At 34.0% G+C, this 13,628-nt stretch overlaps 1 long non-coding RNA gene across 1 annotated transcript; it reads left to right on the forward strand.

Moving 5' to 3' along the window:
* Positions 1–10,271: 10,271 nt before the first annotated feature.
* LOC124446313 lies at positions 10,272–11,381 on the forward strand. Its single transcript, XR_006948398.1, has 2 exons — positions 10,272–10,411; positions 10,615–11,381. It is a non-coding gene; the product is annotated as an uncharacterized LOC124446313 (long non-coding RNA).
* Positions 11,382–13,628: the final 2,247 nt, after the last annotated feature.

Consider the following 13,628-nt stretch of genomic DNA (forward strand, 5'->3'; position numbering starts at 1 on the left):
TTCCTGTTGCGTAACTGTTGATTGTCAAACAAAGATGAGAAACCTCATTCAAAATTATTTAAAAAAAAATTGCATAGCTGTATTTACGATTTTCTTCATGAAATACTATATTTAGCGTCGTCTACTAAACAGATGTCATGAAAAGGACTCTGAATTCCTAATATGTATGACATAACGATTGGAAAAGCTCAAAATTTATATCGATTGAAAATTTTGCGCTAAAATTCCAAATAAAACTGAACTCAAGGCAAGCAATCATTCTGGGATTATAAAGAAGAAGTTGAACATATTGCCGACACGAACTCAATAGGTTAAACATTATATCTCTGATAACCACGAGCAATGAACGCGAAACGATTGGCATTCGTAACGCTCTCACACGCTATGATTTAGTGAATTTATAAAATTCAATTGAAATGCTCAAAACATGGCTTTCTATTTTCAAAGCAGCTAAAATTTTGTTGATAATCTCTTTCAAAATATCATATTACAGTTACGGCTGTTGATATGACAAATACAGACTTGAAATAGTGCACTTTACAACGCAAAGTGCTAAAACTTGAACACCCATTACTTAAAACTTTCGTGCACTTTAGGACTGCTGTTCAGGGCACTTTCTGTTTTCAATAAACCAATTTTTGCATTAAAACTGGGCTAAGTTGCTGGATGCATGAACATATTGTGTCGGTTATATTATAATTAAAGACAACGAGAAAGTCGTATACGACAAGATCATTTCAAAACTAATTGTGAATGTGTTCTTAAATCTACATTAAATTTTTATTCTTTATTTCACTGCTACCTAAGGATTAAACAGTACAAATATATTAGCAGAACTGGCCTGTAACGATGTAACTAACTTATCTGGAAGATAAATCACAGTGTCTGACCTCTGACGTATAACAGGACAGTAATTCTTATGCGTAAGTCAATAAAATGCTAATAACTTTCAAAAGTTCGTGTTTGGTACAATTTTCAAGCGCTGTAACGGTCCTTAAAGGAACAAGGCACATTACTGTAATATGATCTCACTTTCCCTGTATTAACAGCGTTGTCATAAATAACTTTTTTGGGGGCGGATTTTCTCTCTATAAATACCATGCATCGACAGTCGATGTACACCAAACACGAATACTGCAAGCAAAAGGTACTTCAAAACAAGAACTATCAGGGGTAAAGAAAAAGGAAAAGTCTCAAAATGGTAAGTGAAAATTTATAAATAAAACGTTGACAGCAGAGAGACCAAGGAAAAATTACATCCAGAGACCAAAAATAATTTGGAGAATTTAACCTTTATGTTTGTCATGCACGAATTGCCCATTTTAATTTTTTTTATAATCGTAAAACACAAAGATGGTTGTAGCTACAAACTTAAATATTGCTACTTCATTACATTGTTTAGCTATTGCTGGAAATAATAACTGTAGTTATTGAAAAAAGGTTATAACTCAGTGACGTAACTGCTATGAACTTCGGGTGGACATAGCCAAGTGCACCAAGCAATCAGCTTGCAAAGGGGCATCCCAAAGGTTTTTTTTAAAGAGAATAAATATAGGTTTTTATTTGGGCTAGTGGAAGAACTGGAAATTTTATACTCAAAAGCATTCGTGAACTTTTGTTCCTGCATGGAAGTAAATCGAATACTCTATTTGGTATTTTTTATGTTTATGAAAAAATTTATTGTATTAGCGGTTATTAAAAAAATATGTATGTTGTCTAGTTGTCAGAGTATTGGGGGGGCGGGTACGAGAAATCCCATCCCATCCTGGAATGACCACGAGCATACTGATTCAAATTTAAACCACAGTTATAACTATTGTTTTAAGAACAACTTAGTTAATTTGGTCTTGACAAAAAAGATTCTTTTTTCGTAACTCTCTCTACTCCATTTTGCCAGTGAAAGTCTTATATCAAATATAACAAAAGTGGTGATTAGAACTGAGCTTAGTATTGAACAAGTACGACTTTTAAATCTCAATTTTCGTTACATCAAGAAATTAATAATTTAATAAAACTGCAATAATTCTTTTGGGTAATTGGCTCGTTGGTAAATGGATTGTGTTTATTTACAAACAGCACATCCCCTCGAAGTATCCCAAATTCTTTTTAATATCCATGTCAAGTCAAACTCAGCTAGCATTTTCATGAAATTTTTGTAAACGGTCTGCTGTTTTACAACTAAAATGCTTGTAGCTCGTTTTAAAATTACACCTGTTCGTTATAAAGCTAATGTAAAACCGATTTAAATACTACCTTTTTTCTTACTTCAAGGTTAAATTAGACTAACTCAAATTTTTATTCGAACAATTGGTATCAGCAGTTGATTAATTAATTCGTGAAACAAGTGTGTATCAAAGCACTTTTTAAAATGAAATGTAAATGTATACTCTTCTTAATTGTTATAGATCAAAGCCAGCTGTTTCATCATTTTACTCATTGTTCTATTAGTGGCAAGGATAGAGTGCATGCCACATTTGAGAAAATCGCCTCCTTCATCTTGCATACAAACAAAAAGCACGATAGATAAGCCCGGATTCATTCCAAGAAGCCTGCAAAATCTTACTTGTCTAGAAAGCCCTGATTGCTATCCGGTGAAAACCACTGTTCAAGCGACAAGTTCAAGTAAGACAGAAAAACTCTCGTTGACCGTAGCTTGCTTGGAGCGAGTTAGTTGTGTAGGTAAAAAAAATATGAAGGTTGAGCAAAAAAGGATTGGTAGCCAAAGTAACGGGAAAATAATCCATCTCATCAAATGTGATCCTGGACGTGAAATTTCTGTGATGGTTCCAAGGATTTCTCCAGGACAAGTAAAATTTAAGAAAGTCGTGTACGACTGCCAGTGCCCATGTTAATGATAGAAACGTTTTCCGTATTTAGATATTTATACTTAAGTATGCCTAAGAAAATTCTCTATATTTTATATTTATTATAACACCTTATCAACAAAAATAGTATTGATTAGTTTTATATAGATTTGGAAATGACTATGTTTACACGAAATGAAAATATTAATTTGCTGTTTTATGATAAAATATTTATTCAAATATATAGATATATATATGATACATTACTATTGAACATTGTCAAAGAAAGTTATTAAAGATTTATTGCACCAAGCAATTTAAGTAATTTTGCCGATGTCCACTATGATGGATTCCTTCTCAACTTGATATTTTGATTTCTTGTTTGCACAGAAGATCTTGTCGAAGAAATTGAAAATTCAAATTCTCAATTTAGGTTTCGTAAATTATCAATTTTCAAACACAAGTCCCAACTTTTTCTTATATGGCAATGAATTAAAATAATCGTTAACAATAATTAAGTAATTAATGTAAAAAAAAGCACATTCACAACTTAATAAAGAAGAAAAGATCAAGTTATTCAATTTAAAGCATTCAATTCAAAACATTATACATCTTCAGTTTTATTGCTAGACAACATAGTTAAATAAACACATGTATAGACATCGCTTAAGCCTATAGTACACCGCAAACAATTTATCATCGACTTTGAACAGGAAGTCAAATCAATGAAATCAAATGAAATTATATATGTCCTATTAGCTACATGTATTATGAATTTCTGCAAGAACCGGAGGAAAGCCTTTCGCTGACTTTTGTTTAAGTTGCACTAAAATTTTTGGCTCCTCTGCATTGACGGTTTGGTGTTTTTGCAGCGAAGGCCGATACATCTAAAATAACTTTACTGGTATGGGAACATTTTCTATGCCAAGAGTTAAAAAAACTTTGGTGCTTAACTACAATTTAATCTCAATTGTTATTTGAGCAAAAGGACCATATGACATTTGCAAGTTTCCTCATTGAACAATTTTTGGGTCAAAGCATTTTTTAAAATGAACTCGTCACTGACTCGGAACTCACCGTCAATCAATATGTAGCTATGCACTTGCCCTTACAGTAAACAAGTTTCATCGTTTCGCTGCTGATTGTTCTCTTTGTAAAAAACATGGAGTGTGGGCCACTGTTGAATAGATGGTCTTCAGCATCTTGTGCTATGCCAATAGATATTTCTGGATGTTATCAAAGACACTTTGGCTGTTGCACAAGTTATGAATCAAACATGCTCTTATAGAGCTTAAAGTAAAAAGTCGGTCACTATCCTACATTGATTTCTATATGTATTTTTTGCTCCTCCTCGATAATTGTTTTTGTCGTAAATGCAAAAGCACTTATTCCTTGTGTGATGACTATGAGTCTACGATTTTTTAATTGTTGTAAATCCATTTCTTTTACAATGTCTGCAAACTTTCTAAACAGCTGCCCGTGTATTTTACGGTTTATCTTTGATACATATTATGTCTCATATAGTTTCATTGATGTCAGCATTTTACGATCACTAAACCTACCGAGTCTGTACCAATATTAACGCTAGTCACCAAATAATGTAAGACAAGTGATGCTCCATTTGCGATCACATTAAATTATATTAAAAATAACAAAAGAGCACCTGTTATTGGTGGTTTTTACAAGCTAAGTAAATATTCAGCTGTATAATTACATCTCTATTTCGTCCTTCACAAAGTTCACAATGATATAAAGTCTTTCTTAACTTTTGACCTATCATTTAAAAACATTAGCCTGCAAATTTAATAAAACATGGGTAAACTCAGTACCACACTGACATTGTCCATATTCAAATTGTCTTCTTTGACAACGAGCTTTGCGACTGCATGATTGCAATGCATGTATTACAGATAATTCAAGTTCAGAACAAACATATAACAAAATTCGCCATTATTTGATGAACTGATATAACAAAGTCGTATATAGAATCAATGCAATCATGTATAATACAATGGTATAATCAGTATAACCACGCATTTTTAATTTCGGTAATAAGAGAAATCAACAAACAAAATGTGACATCTCCTATGTGTACATGTACTTCAAATTAAGTGCTTCCTGTGCGGGAAAAATAAGACGTGGCTATGAACGTGCACTCTTTTAGAAAATACTTGACTATTTCAAAGAAGAAGCATCGGTAGATAGATCCAATTTGAGGTGTTTAATCTGATTAATCTTTAAAATCGTCATTTACTCAGGACATGCACATGCAATGAAGAGCAATTCTTATAGAGTACAAATATTAAATCCCCACCAAAACAAACTTGTGACGCAAAAAATCATAAACAAAACAAAACAAGTGTCATTTTTCAACTCTGTTATCCATATAAAAGCAATAACGATGTACAAAGGAATTTGATTTGAAGAAAACAGAAATATTCTGATTTTCAAATTACCGAAAGTTAAATAATTACAATATCATTTTACCAGTAATTAACAGAAAGAAAGTTTTCTTCATTGACGAGCAGATGATGAAAGTTGAAACAAGGAAGACAGGCAGCAATTTAAGCCCACAACACGACAATCAATTATAAAACAGAGACAGTACTGAGTACACCAGCTGACGAACGCACGGAGATTAATTTACATGACGTCAATGAAGGTGAAAACATGCTGTTGCTAGTGAGATTTCTCTGAAAAGCCCACGCGATATGCCCATCCTGAAGTTGAGATGATTTACAGAGCGTAAAAATTTTACCGAAAAGAATGCTGTCGACAGTTTTACAAAACGCCATGAATATAATTTACGCCACTGGATGTGCTAAACTAGAAGAATTTGCAATTTTCACTTGTTTTCTACCGAGGGTAGACGAATTATTTGGAAAGCTCTTAAGAAGTACAGTATTGACAGACAGGCCTTAAACTTTTTTTTATTATAGAAAATTTCAAAGTTGAGGAAGTAATGAGTATAAGTAAACCGTGGGAATTAAGTGACTATTTATGTATAGCAAATAATTAAATGTCATATGTAGTACAAAAAAGGATTACCAACGTACGCAAATCAAATATCCTTGCGGTTTCGAAAGAAAAAGCTTAAAGCTTGCTGACATACGTCATTTATACGTTGAAGATAGCATGATAACAGAACAAAGGGGACAAAATCATCACAAATTTTGTTACATTGCTCATGAATTTAACTTTTTTATAGGCATGATCACACCGGCACTTTATTTTATATCACATATCATATGATCACTTTTTTAGAGTATGTTTCATCACATATCAAGGAAGCAGAAAGAAAGACTGAACAAGCCTTTTTAAAAACAGAGTCAATGGTGCAAATTGAGCAGACCTTTGATTTGTTAGCCCTTGGATTAACTCAGTGCTTGTTGAACAGCGCATTTCTTCAATGACAACACAAAACAATAACTATCCAATTGATAAGTTCACTGAAAGCTGCTAATTCGATCTCTTATTCACTCTATGAGCAGTAATAAAAAATTGAAATTGCATTGCATTTTTACAGACGAAAAATTTTTTACACGAAATGTCCGAGCACAATTGAATAGAAACCAGCACGAACATATCTTTCAAATAATGACAACATAGGATGCAGTATTTTCATTTGCATTTGCACTCTTCATGATCTTATTTATACGCGTATCGCATGCTAAAGGACAATTATGATGGAATGAACTTGAAAGTTAAAACATAAAAACTGTTCTGCCTATGTTAATGAACATTAAAACACCCTTAGCCGTCTCTTAGTCAGAGGAAACTTGTACTTGTAGCCACGTAGTGTTTGTTTCTAAATGTGTAAGAAGTACACATTATATATATAAATTATAATCACTCAAATACAACGAAAAAGTCGTAATTAAGACTTTTATACTCATTTCAATATTAGATTTGAACGTGTTCTACATTTGTTAAAATATTAAGATTGCAAATAACAAAAAATAATGAAAAGTCTAGTATAATGTATAAACATAAATAGTCCAGATCAAAGATGTCTGTAATTCACAGAGTTTGACGTTAATTGTTGGGCAATGTTTCTTATTAAACAGTCAATAAAATGCTAAGTACTTTCAAAAGTTTTTAGCCGTTACAGTTTTAAGCCCTGTAACGAACCGCGCGTGTTCTAAAGTCTACATTAAATTTGTAATCTTCTTCATTTCACTGCTACCTAAGGATTAAGCAGTACAAATACATTAGCAGAGCTGGCCTGTAACGATGTAACTAACTTATCTGGAAGATAAATCACAGTGTCGGATCTCTGACGTATAACAGGACAGTAATTCTTATTCATAGGTCAATAAAATGCTAATAACTTTCAAAAGTTCGTGTTTGGTACAATATTTTAGCGCTGTAACGGTCCTTAAAGGAACAAGGCACATTGTTCAATGTACTGTACAATGATCTCATTTTCCCTGTATTAACAGCGTTGTCATGAATAACTTTTTTTGGGGCGGAATTTCTCTATATAAATACCATGCATCGACAGTCGATGTACACAAGCACGAATATTGCAAGCAAAAGGTTCTCAAAAACAAGAATTATCAGGGTAAAGAAAAAAAACCTCTTAAAATGGTAAGTGAACATTTATAAAAAACATTGGGAAAAGAAAATGAATAGCGAAAAAAGTTTAAAAATGAGTAGCTACTAAAAAAATTGCTTCGAAAATAATTTTCATTGGTCTCTTTCTTACATTAAAAAGGTCACTTTATCCTAAATTCGACTTTTAAATTCATCTTCTGAATGGAGAAAGCCTTTATGAAAGCTTAAAAACTCGAAAACTTAAGGAAATAGTATATTAAAAAAGTATTAGTTTTTGAACTGACATCGCATTTTTGTCTTTATACCGAATGAGTTTCCTAACTAAAACAATGGTTAATGACTTTTGGGAAAGTAATGGCTTGATTTAATTTCCATAATAATTTTTTTAATTTACAAAAATATTGTTTTAATTTACAAAATAATATGAATAGAATATCTACAAAGTATACCATTCAGAATATGCGTGCAAAGTCGTGCAAATTTTCAGCTTTATTGCCACATTTCATATTAATTATGTACACAGTTAGATATTATCAAAGCCTATAATCCATCACAAATAATTAACCACCGAGTTCCATATCAATGACGCCGAATAAGTTTACATACGTCAAAAAACAATGCATTAATTGCGTAACAACACAAACCGACCTATTTTGTAGCCTTAATCTCGAAACGATTTTTCTCATTGCTCTTTTAATGGCTTTGCTATATCCCAGTAAGACGAAAAAGAAAATTTTTTAAGTAAGTTGTAAACGATCTGGTGTTTTACAACATGGCTGGTATAATTTTAAATTTATGGCTACTTCGGTAATCAAATATGAAAAGAAATAAACACTAGGATTTCCAACTCGTGACGGAGCTAAATAGGAATTGAATATCAAGTTTTATTTGAGCAAAAGAAATTTTGAAAAAGCTTGTTGAATATTTGCTACTTTGAAGAACTGGTCACACTGCTTGTAGACTCAGAACTCAACTATTGATGCATACTTTTGTCTTTATAGAAAACAAATTGTTTTATCTTATTTTTGGTCGTCATTCTGTCGATGATGAGGATAGAGTGCATGCCACGATTGAGAAGATCGTCTATCTCATCTTGCGTACAAGCAAAAAACACGATAGATAAGCCTGGATTCACTCCTAGAATTCTACAAAATTATACATGTAAAGAAAATCCAGACTGCTATCCGGTGAAAACCACTGTTCAAGCGACAAGTTCAAGTCAGACAGAAAAACTCTCGTTGACCGTAGCTTGCTTGCAGCGAGTTAGTTGTGTAGGTAAAAAAAATATGAAGGTTGAGCAAAAAAGGATTGGTAGCAAAAGTAACGGGAAAATAATCCATCTCATCAAATGTGATCCTGGAAGTGAAATTTCTGTGATGGTTCCAAAGATTTCTCCAGGACAAGTGAAATTTAAGAAGGTCGTGTACGACTGTCAGTGCCCATGTGAATGATACAAACATTTTCCGTATTTAGATATTTATACTTACGTATACCTAAGTAAATCCTCTATATTTTATATTTATTATTATTACACAATGCTTATAGTATATCGGAAATAGGAAATTAAATGTGTTATAGTAATTACTTATTTAATAGATTTTGATATAATATAGATATAGATATAATATTCAATAAGTTGAATAAAGTGAGTAAAGATATCATTTGATGCAGTTTGAATATGTCAGAATCTTTTCCAATTCCCAAACACAAGGTACACAATTTAAATCTTCTCTAAAATTTGCACACGTTGCAGCTGATGCTAAACGGTCAGAAACCCATGCTCACAGCGTTTGTGTCTACTTTTTGTCTACTTTCGATTTTGCTTTTGTATTTAATCAGGTTGCTAATAAGTGCCTAATTTTTTTTTATCCTTCGTATGTTCTTAATTTTATGATAACGTTAATAACGAGCCAATTTCAGTATCTACTGTATTCTGTAGTGATGGATTACTGTCTTCATTTGAATTTCAGTCTTCTTTTGTCTTAATTAGCTACTAATGAGCCATTTTCTTTTAAGAAATGACAATTTTTTCAAATGTTTTCTCTTATGAGACAAAAACCTTATGAAATTTTGTCTCTTATGAAATGAGAACTTTTTGCAATGATGAATTTTTAAAATGACAGATTTTCGAAATGACGTTTCATATGAAACAGTGACATTTTGAAATGCTTATGCTGACTTAAATACTACATAACTTAACTATCACGCACAGAATGACTTAATTCATTGACCTTTCTTGGGGCTTTTTCCTCAAAACCTTACAAACTCGGACATTGTGTTACTCTGCGTTAAAATTTTCCTGTAAATTGCAATAAACGAAGGATTGTGGAGACCTTGTCACCACGTAGACCAATAAAATTGTAAATTTGCATCATTTGGAAAATTCAATAAGAAATTTGTAACACCCAGCAAGCAATAATAAGCTGATAATATTTTTTACTAGAAGTATTAACATGAGAACAATATTTTTCTCTTTAGTTACCTTTCTGTCTTTTTGAACAATTGACCAGGGTCCCAAGTCCTGGAGACATTTCTTGCAAGTTGTGAGCATGTGAGGGGAAAGGAAAAATGGCATTGTGATGGCACAGTGTACATTAATTAATACGCGCCTTTTTAACTATGGTGTTTCTACGCAATTATAGAATGATTGAAGTTATTCGTGAGTGCATTCAAGTTTTGTCTTATGTATTGCAGCACAAGCTAATCTATTCAATATCATCTACAGAAGAAATTATCTAATATTAAACAAGTACGAATAGTTTTCGTGTTTGGATGATCATCGGATGTCCTAAACATAGCCTCTTGTATACGGAGGACGTCTTATATACATGTACGTTACGCGTACCTAGTCTTCGACCGTGCTAAAGTTAGCTAGTACCCAGTCTTACCCATAAATCTAACTTTGCTTTGTTTGGAGGTTTGGAGCACTGTTGGGACTTCGGAGCATCGGATTATCATTTCGAAAAGTTGTCCGTTACTATGTTACTATGTGATAATTTGGCTCTGGTACCTGTTATTCAATTTTTGATCTCTGAAAGAAACTTTTGTAGGTATGTGGAAATGCAAATGCAAACTCGAACTTGATATGATGAATATTGATCTACTCATCAGAAGTACAATAGAATCTCATTACATTTTATGTAAACAGTGAAATTTTTTCTCGACTACAATATTTGCGAATAATTTAACATTTCGAATGTTGTTTGAATTGATTAAGGGCTTCATAAGCGTTCGTTTTTTTTCAATATTTCAGGAAGGATAAATTTGACCATCCACCATTTTATTTCTGATTTCATTTCAACTTTAAATACAATGGCATTTATCCATTTGATAAAGATGGAAGTGATGGGCCCACTAATTATTTACGGAAGCTGTATTCTCTTTTACTTGCATATCTTGAAGTTTTTGAAGTTTAGTATTGGTTTGTATGTTCTGGAAATGGCAAGTTTTTGGCCTGTGTGGATTGTTGTGTTTCATCTTATGACATTCTTGATCATAGCAAGCAACAATGTTTTGTCATTTACAAATGCTGACTTCGGAATCGAGTATTGTTTACCCACAACAAGTGAGATCCTGGTCGATGTATTGTTCTATGCTGCAGGTGCATTGAGTGTTTTAAATTTATTTCTGTTTTGGTTAACATACTGTATTGATTTGGAGATGATCATACCAGAAACAGTTGACTTGCACTTTTATCATCTTCATATGTTACACACACTGCCATTGGTCATTATATTGATGGCATTCAGTATACATGATCGTATCTTCACAAAATCCGGAAAAGAAACAAAACTGCATATTGTGTTGTCTACAGCGAGGAAAATGACTGTTACACTTTGTGCATTATATATGGTTGTGATTTGGGTAGTATTTGAGATAAAAGGTGTATGGCCATATCCTTTTATGTTTTCATTTAATCGTGGGGATTTTTTAATATTGAGCTTATGTCTGGTGATATTATCTTATGTTTCATCAAAAATATTCCATTTCATTTATGTGAATATACAAGTTTTGAGATGATTTGGTTTCAATTTTTCTTTCTGCAGCATCCATAGTTTTGTCGCACAATGAAGGCTCTGTGCAAAAAGTCATAGTCAAGCCTATAGTTAACTAATAGGTTTTTTGTTTCCAGCAGTTTGAACTTTGAAGGGATAGCAACCATGTTATTGTTATACCAGGACTATACGGGCTAAAGTAGAAAGTACTCAATGTCAAGGATATCTTTTTTGTTGCTATCAAACTTTGAAGGGATAGCAACCATGTTATTGTCATACCAGGGCTATACTGACTAAAGTAGAAAGTATTCTATGTCAGGGATATCTTTTTTGACTGGACTGAACTGGACTTGATATAAAGTTATGTAAATTGCTTTGTTTGCTTTTACTCTCCTTGCTCTGTTTTGTTGGCAAAACTAAAATATTTTACAAATACAAGCTTGAGCATGGAGATGCAATTTTTTAAATCGCCGTATTGCCTAATTAAAGACTACTATCTGTGACCACTTTTTGTGTTCAACGGAGCAACACGTGAGGGCAATTGCCACTGTACCTTTCAGCTGTTAGAAACATGCTGCCGTTGTATTTTGCATACAACAACACGTGAAGGCAATTGTCACTGTACCTTTCAGCTGTTAGAAACATGCTGCCGTTGTATTTTGCATACAACAACACGTGAGGGCAATTGCCACTGTACCTTTCAGCTGTTAGAAACATGCTGCCGTTGTATTTTGCATACAACAACACGTGAGGGCAATTGCCACTGTACCTTTCAGCTGTTAGAAACATGCTGCCGTTGTATTTTGCATACAACAACACGTGAAGGCAATTGCCACTGTACCTTTCAGCTGTTAGAAACATGCTGCCGTGGTATTTTGCATACAACAACACGTGAAGGCAATTGCTACTGTACTTTCAGCTGTTAGAAACATGCTGCCGTGGTATTTTGCATACAACAACACGTGAAGGCAATTGCTACTGTACTTTTCAGCTGTTAGAAACATGCTGCCGTGGTATTTTGCATACAGCAACACTTGAAGGCAATTGCTACTGTACTTTTCAGCTGTTAGAAACATGCTGCCGTGGTATTTTGCATACAACAACACGTGAAGGCAATTGCTACTGTACTTTCAGCTGTTAGAAACATGCTGCCGTGGTATTTTGCATACAACAACACGAAGGCAATTGCTACTGTACTTTTCAGCTGTTAGAAACATGCTGCCGTTGTATTTTGCATACAGCAACACGTGAGGGCAATTGCCACTGTACCTTTCAGCTGTTAGAAACATGCTGCCGTTGTATTTTGCATACAACAACACGTGAAGGCAATTGCCACTGTACCTTTCAGCTGTTAGAAACATGCTGCCGTTGTATTTTGCATACAACAACACGTGAAGGCAATTGCTACTGTACTTTTCAGCTGTTAGAAACATGCTGCCGTGGTATTTTGCATACAACAACACTTGAAGGCAATTGCTACTGTACTTTTCAGCTGTTAGAAACATGCTGCCGTGGTATTTTGCATACAACAACACGTGAAGGCAATTGCCACTGTACCTTTCAGCTGTTAGAAACATGCTGCCGTGGTATTTTGCATACAACAACACGTGAAGGCAATTGTCACTGCACCTTTCAGCTGTTAGAAACATGCTGCCGTGGGCAAAACGTGAAGGCAATTGCCACTGTACCTTTCAGCTGTTAGAAACATGCTGCCGTGGTATTTTGCATACAACAACACGTGAAGGCAATTGCCACTGTACTTTTCAGCTGTTAGAAACATGCTGCCGTGGTATTTTGCATACAACAACACGTGAAGGCAATTGTCACTGCACCTTTCAGCTGTTAGAAACATGCTGCCGTGGTATTTTGCATACAACAACACGTTTAGGCAATTGTCACTGCACCTTTCAGCTGTTAGAAACATGCTGCCGTGGGCAAAACGTGAAGGCAATTGCCACTGTACCTTTCAGCTGTTAGAAACATGCTGCCGTTTTTGCATACAACAACACGTGAAGGCAATTGCCACTGTACTTTCAGCTGTTAGAAACATGCTGCCGTGGTATTTTGCATACAACAACACGTGAAGGCAATTGTCACTGCACCTTTCAGCTGTTAGAAACATGCTGCCGTGGTATTTTGCATACAACAACACGTGAAGGCAATTGTCACTGCACCTTTCAGCTGTTAGAAACATGCTGCCGTGGTATTTTGCATACGACAACACGTGAAGGCAATTGTCACTGCATCTTTCAGCTGTTAGAAACATGCTGCC

Source organism: Xenia sp. Carnegie-2017, unplaced genomic scaffold (assembly GCF_021976095.1).
Source record: "Xenia sp. Carnegie-2017 unplaced genomic scaffold, XeniaSp_v1 HiC_scaffold_22, whole genome shotgun sequence".
NCBI classification, from domain to species: Eukaryota; Metazoa; Cnidaria; class Anthozoa; order Malacalcyonacea; family Xeniidae; genus Xenia; species Xenia sp. Carnegie-2017.